This window comes from Cupressus sempervirens, chromosome 5 (genome assembly GCF_028749045.1).
Source record: "Cupressus sempervirens isolate cs-2001-9-10 chromosome 5, ASM2874904v1, whole genome shotgun sequence".
In the NCBI taxonomy this organism is placed as follows: domain Eukaryota; kingdom Viridiplantae; phylum Streptophyta; class Pinopsida; order Cupressales; family Cupressaceae; genus Cupressus; species Cupressus sempervirens.
Window position 1 is genome coordinate 661,181,806 of NC_143122.1, and position 6,270 is coordinate 661,188,075.

The 6,270-nt window shown below is 35.4% G+C and overlaps 1 pseudogene; it reads right to left on the bottom strand.

Moving 5' to 3' along the window:
• Positions 1-299: 299 nt before the first annotated feature.
• On the bottom strand, positions 300-5,712 carry LOC149557634 (pathogenesis-related protein PR-1 pseudogene; annotated as a pseudogene).
• Between the last annotated feature and the right edge of the window lie 558 nt (positions 5,713-6,270).

The window sequence follows — 6,270 nt, forward strand, 5'->3', positions numbered from 1 at the left end:
GCAGAATAGCAAAATCTATATACATTTTAAGGCAACCAAATTAACCATCCCTAGACCGTCACCCAAATTTGAGGCTTGATACCACAATTAAATGCTGGATGAAATCTAATTCAAACTCAAATTTTTCGTTTGTGACATACAACGATAAGCCCAATGAGGCATCAATGTGCTAATCATGAATACCAACGCAATGAACCGTTAATGGCAGTAGTATTATTTTATTTGTTAATCACTATACTATTGCAAACAATATTCTTAGCTACTTCTCAATTTCAAAATGTATGCTTGCTATAAACAACTCATTTATAAGGTCTATCGTTAATATAGTTGCCAGGAGGATCATAGCTGCATATGACCCATGTGTCATTGCTCTTACATTTGATGATTGAACACCCAACACTTTCAGTTGTTGCCCAAACCATCTGAGTATAGTGTGTACAATTGAAGATTAATGCCAAGATTGATGCTGTTCGAAAATGGCAAACTCCAGTTCCACCGCTGATCTTTCAGCTCATAACAGTTAACATAAAAGTCTCATTATATTGCATGGTTATCGATAGCTTTTTTAGAAAGTTTATCAGTAGTCATATAAATTCCTAAATTTGATGCTTAATAATGCATGCAATCATGTTGAAGCTGCCATATAGAACTCGAGATTAGGAAGTAGTTTTAATTAGTTATTTTCTAAATAAATATACCAGCAGTGGTATTAAATGTAACGAGTTCTAGAAAATCTGTGTAATCTATAATAAAAAGTTATTCATTTTGATTTTGTTCTAAACTAGAGCGTACTCTGTTTCTTAATACAGATTGTATTTGAAAGCTTGTTTATTTGTTTGTTTGTCTTCTTTGCTGTTATAAATAAGATTTTTTGGGTGTTCATAGTCTATATTTGGTATCAGAGCTGAAGGTGTTTGGAAGATTAGAGCATGGCAAACAATTTGCAAATCCTAGAGTTTGATGGAGTTGATTACCAATATTGGTCAATCAAGATGAAGACTTTTTTGATAGGGAAAGATTTTTGGGAGATTGTTGAATTTGGATATGAAGAGCCTGCAGATTGGAATACTCTCCAACCTAATGACAAAAGATTGAAGAAAGAAGTTGAGAAGAAGAATGCAATGGCATTGTTTCACATTCAAATGGCTCTTGATAAGAGCTTGTTTCCTCGAATTGCTAATGCACAGATAACAAAAGAGGCCTGAAAGACTCTAAAAGATGCTTACCATGGCAATTAATAGATCAAGGTTGTGAAGCTACAATCCTTGAAAAGAGAATATGAGAACTTGAAGATGAAAGAGACAGAGAGTGTGGGAGATTTCTGTATGAAAGTGAAAGATGTGACTCATAAAATGGCCACTTTGGGTGAATCTATTACTCAAGAGAAAATAATACAAAAGGTATTGAGATCTCTAACCCCAAGATGGAATATTGTAGTAATTGCCATAGAAGAAATCAAAAATTTAGCTACCATGGAGTATGATGAATTGGTTGGATCTTTTATATCACATGAGGATAGAATAAGGGACACATCTACCAGTGTTAATGAGAAGGCTTTTTCTTCCCAGTTGCAAATTTCAAATAACGATGGTGCTTGCAGCAGTAGTAACAACAACAAAGGCTCGGGAAGGGGCCAAAATCAAAAATTTTCAAGAGGATCTAGAGGAAGAGGAGGTGCTCAAGGAGGAAGAGGTAGAGGAAGATTTGACAAAAGAAACATCCAATGCTATCATTGCAATAAGTATGGACATTTTGAGAGAGAATGTAGACTGAAATCAAGTAACAATAATGCAAATTATGCCCAACAAGATGAGGATCCTTGGGTAATTTATTTTTGTGTTATGGGAAAGGTGAAAGTAATGTGAATGATGTTTGGTATTTGGATTCTGGATGCTCTAACCATATGTCTGGTAATAGAAAAATATTTTCAAAGCTTGATGATAGTTACAGATCCAATATTACCCTTAGCAATAACAATATTGTGGATGTTACGGCCAAAGGAGCTATGGATGTTCAGAGAAAGGAAGGTATGAAAAGTGTTCAAGATATTTATTATACTCCCAAGTTGAAGCATAATTTATTGAGTGTTGGATAGCTATGTGAGAAGAATTATAGAGTGGTATTTGAGAACATGCACTGTACTATTTATGATAAGAATTTTTAAAAAGAAGTGATTACAATTGTTCCTATGACAAAGAATAGGATGTTTCCTTTGGAGTTTTGTCAAAATGATAATCAACTTGTCAATATCGCTTATGAAGATAAAATTTGGTTGTGGCATCTCAGGTATGGCCATTTGAATTTCAATAGTTTGAAGAATCTAATATCAAATGCATTAGTTCTTTGATTGCCTAAGGTTGAAGAGCATAAACAGATTTTTGAAGGGTGTGCAAAAGGGAAACATTCAAGGGAATCATTTCCAAAAGGCAATGCATGGAGGGCCCAATACCCACTTCAACTTGTTTATTCAGATATTTGTGGTCCAATGCAAACACAAAGTTTGCATAAGTCATCATATTTCATTACTTTTATTGATGATTACTCATGCATGTGTTGGGTATATTTTTTGAAGAATAAGGATGAAGTCTTTGATACATTCAAGAGGTTTAAAGCTTGTGTAGAGAATGAAAAAGGGAACACAATCAGATGTTTTAGAACATATCAAGGAGGAGAGTTTTTCTCAAATGATTTTCAAAATTTTTGTGAGATGAATGGCATCAAAAGACAACTCACAACTGCATACACACTCCAACATAATGGAGTGGCTAAAAGGAAGAACCGTACTGTGGTAGAAATGGCAAGGAGCATGCTAGAAACCAAGGGTTTGAACAATTCTTATTGGGTTGATTTAGTTGCTACAGCCGTATATATTCTCAAGAGGAGTCCTACAAGTGCCCTACACAAGATGACTCCATATGAAGCATGGTATGAGAAAAAGCTTAACGTAAATCATTTTAAAGTTTTTGGTTGTTTGGCTTATGTTCGCATCCCTGATCAGAATAGACAAAAGGTAGATGCTAAAAGTGAATCATGTATTTTTGTGGGCTATAATGAGGAAAGAAAAGCTTATAGATTATTCAATCCTATTACTAATAAGATTGTTCTTTCAAGAGATGTTATTTTTGATGAAGGGGGAGTTTATGGTCATCAAAAACAACATGTTGGAAAGAAAAAATTAGTTTTGGATGATGTTGATATTGCTAATAATGATAATGAGCAGCCAGCTAATGGTTCTATTTCAAGATCACCAAGCCCACCAAAAAACCCCTCACTAATCCCAAGAGCACGTCCATCCTCAAGTCCTCCAAGGAAGGTAAGAAGATTGAGTGATATCTATGAGAGATGTCAAAATCAAGCACATGAAGAAGATCCAATAGGTGAGACAGTAAATTTTATATTACTTGCTAAAGCTGATTTTGAGCCATCATGTTTTGAAAATGCGTGTGCTAATGAAGTTTGGATGCAAGCAATGAATGAAGAGATGGATTCCAATGATAGGAATGAAACATGGGAGCTTATAGATCTTCCACATAAGAAGAAGAAGATTGGCACAAAATGGGTCTATAAGACCAAGTATAATAGTGATGGGAGTGTTGAAAGACACAAGGCAAGATTGGTTGCTAAAGGTTTCACTCAAAGGCATGGCATTGATTATGAAGAAACTTTTGCATCAGTAGCAAGACAAAAAATTATTAGGATGCTAATCTCTCTTGCAGTTCAAAAGAAATGGAGTATTCATCACATGGATGTGAAAAGTGCTTTCTTGAATGGGTACTTAGAAGAAGAGGTACATGTGAGACAACTACAAGGTTTTGAGATTCAAAGCAAAGAAGATTATGTCTATAAGTTGAAAAAGGCTTTGTATGGCCTCAAGCAAGCACCACATGCATGGTATGCAAGAATAGATGGATATTTTCAGTAGAATGGCTTTCAAAGAAGTAAGAGTGAACCTACCCTTTACTACAAATAAGAAGGTAATGATATTCTCATTGTGAGTTTGTATGTTGATGATTTGTTATATATGGGTAGTAGTTCAAAGATGAAAGATGAATTTAAAGTTGCTATGATGAATGAGTTTGAGATGAAAGATTTAAGTCTCATGAAGTACTTTCTTGGCATGGAGGTTTATCAAGATAAAGATGAAATAATTATTTGTCAAGAAAAGTATCCAAAAGATATCTTGAAGAAATTTGATATGGCTTATTGTAAACCTCTTTCCACTCCAATTGCTCATGGAGTTACATTATGTAGAGATGATGGTACTGAAATTGTTGATGAGACATCATACGGGAGCATTGTGGGGAGTTTGATATTTTTAACTCACACAAGGCCTGATATTGCCTATTCAGTTTTATTGGTTTCAAGGTATATGACAAATCCATCAGAGGAACATATGAAGGCAGGCAAGAGAATTTTGAGGTATGTGAAAAGCACAGTAGATTTTGGCATTCACTATTCTTCTAATAAGTTTGAGCTTGTTGGCTTTAGTGATTCAGATTGGGGAGGTTGTTTGGATGATCGAAAATCTACATCTGGTAATTGTTTTTCTTTGGGTTCTGGTTTAATTACATGGAGTTCAAAGAAGCAAAGTATGGTTGCTCTCTCTTCTACAGAAGCGGAATATGTTGCGGTCACTTGAGCTGGCACACAAGCTTTATGGCTTAGAAAGCTTCTTGAAGAAATTGGAGAGATACAAGTTCAGCCTACTTTGATTTTTTGTGACAACATAAGCGCCATTAAATTGGCCAAGAATCTGGTTCATCATAGCAGGACCAAACACTTTGATCTGAAACAACATTTCATCAGAGATTTGGTACAAAATAAAGTAGTTGAGTTGAAGTACATCACCACAAAGGAGCAAATCGCAGACATCTTCACAAAGGCAGTTACAAAATATCAGTTTTTGGTACTCAGAGATCAGATTGTGAGTCCTCTCAGCATCAAGGGGAAGTATGAAGATTAATGCCAAGATTGATGCTGTTTGGAAATGGCAAACTCCAGTTCCACCGCTGATCTATCGGCAGTTTTTTAAAGAAAGTTTATCAGTAGTCATATAAATTCTTAAATTTGATGCTTAATAATGTATGCAATCATGCTGAAGCTGCCGTATAGAACTCAAGATTAGGAAGTAGTTTTAATTAGTTATTTTCTAAATAAATATACCAGCAGTGGTATTAAATGTAATGAGTTCTGGAAAATCTGTGTAATCTGTAATAAAAAGTTATTCATTTTGATTCTGTTCTAAACCAGAGCGTACTCTATTTCTTAATACAGATTGTATTTGAAAGCTTGTTTATTTGTTTGTTTGTCTTCTTTGCTGTTATAAATAAGATTGTCTGGGTGTTCATATTCTACAGCAATCTGGGCCTGTGCAAGTGTTAGTAGAATGAGCATACCACTTCTCTCATCAATCCATGAATTCATTGCCTGTCGACGTGTCCAATTTGGTCCTTTGCCCCAGAAGATATTTTCACCGTAGGGCGATCCTACTGAATGCTGGAGAAGGCAGTCGTTTCTTCTATGTCTCGCATAATTCCGAGCAAAAGCTGCCACCGTATTATTCCATTTCAGAGGTGGAGCTCCGACGGCTTTTCTGGCCACATTCTGAGGCTCAATGAAGTCCGCAAAGACCTGAGAATTGGTGAAGCCTTGTACGTGGCTTAATAACCCCACTACCAACAGTACCAGTAACATGTGGGAAACTTGACTCATTCTTGACACAATATAGTTAACAATAAGAATCGATCACAACTGATGAGCTTGTTTGAATGAGAGGTTGAGCTATGGTAATTATAACGCTGTGAAACAAGTGCCTTCTTAAATAGAGGTGCCAAATGATCACAATACATGTATCGTGTAAATTGCAATCCTCATCGCTTGGAGATTTGATGTCTTGTGTTGCGGGGTAAATACAAATACACTTGTTGCTGCTACCTGCCTTGCGAGAGTGTCACTTCTTTCACAAGATTTGTTATTTAAAATCTTAAATGCTTTCAAGACATTTAATTCAGTCAGGAAAACACCGTGTTTAGCTTTAATTTATGTAGCCGACATCTTAAATATGGCCACCGAAACTAACCGGTATTTTCAGCAACATGCAGGTTGTTTAAGGGCAACTACGCGCGCGATGTTTAAATCTAAATCTATCCTGCATCAGACATTAGAAATATTAAAGCTCTCACATGCAAGTATTCACGTATATTAAAAAATAAAAGAGAGCAAACGAACACGTTTTAAAAACGTTTTAACGATTATTTTTATTATTATTAT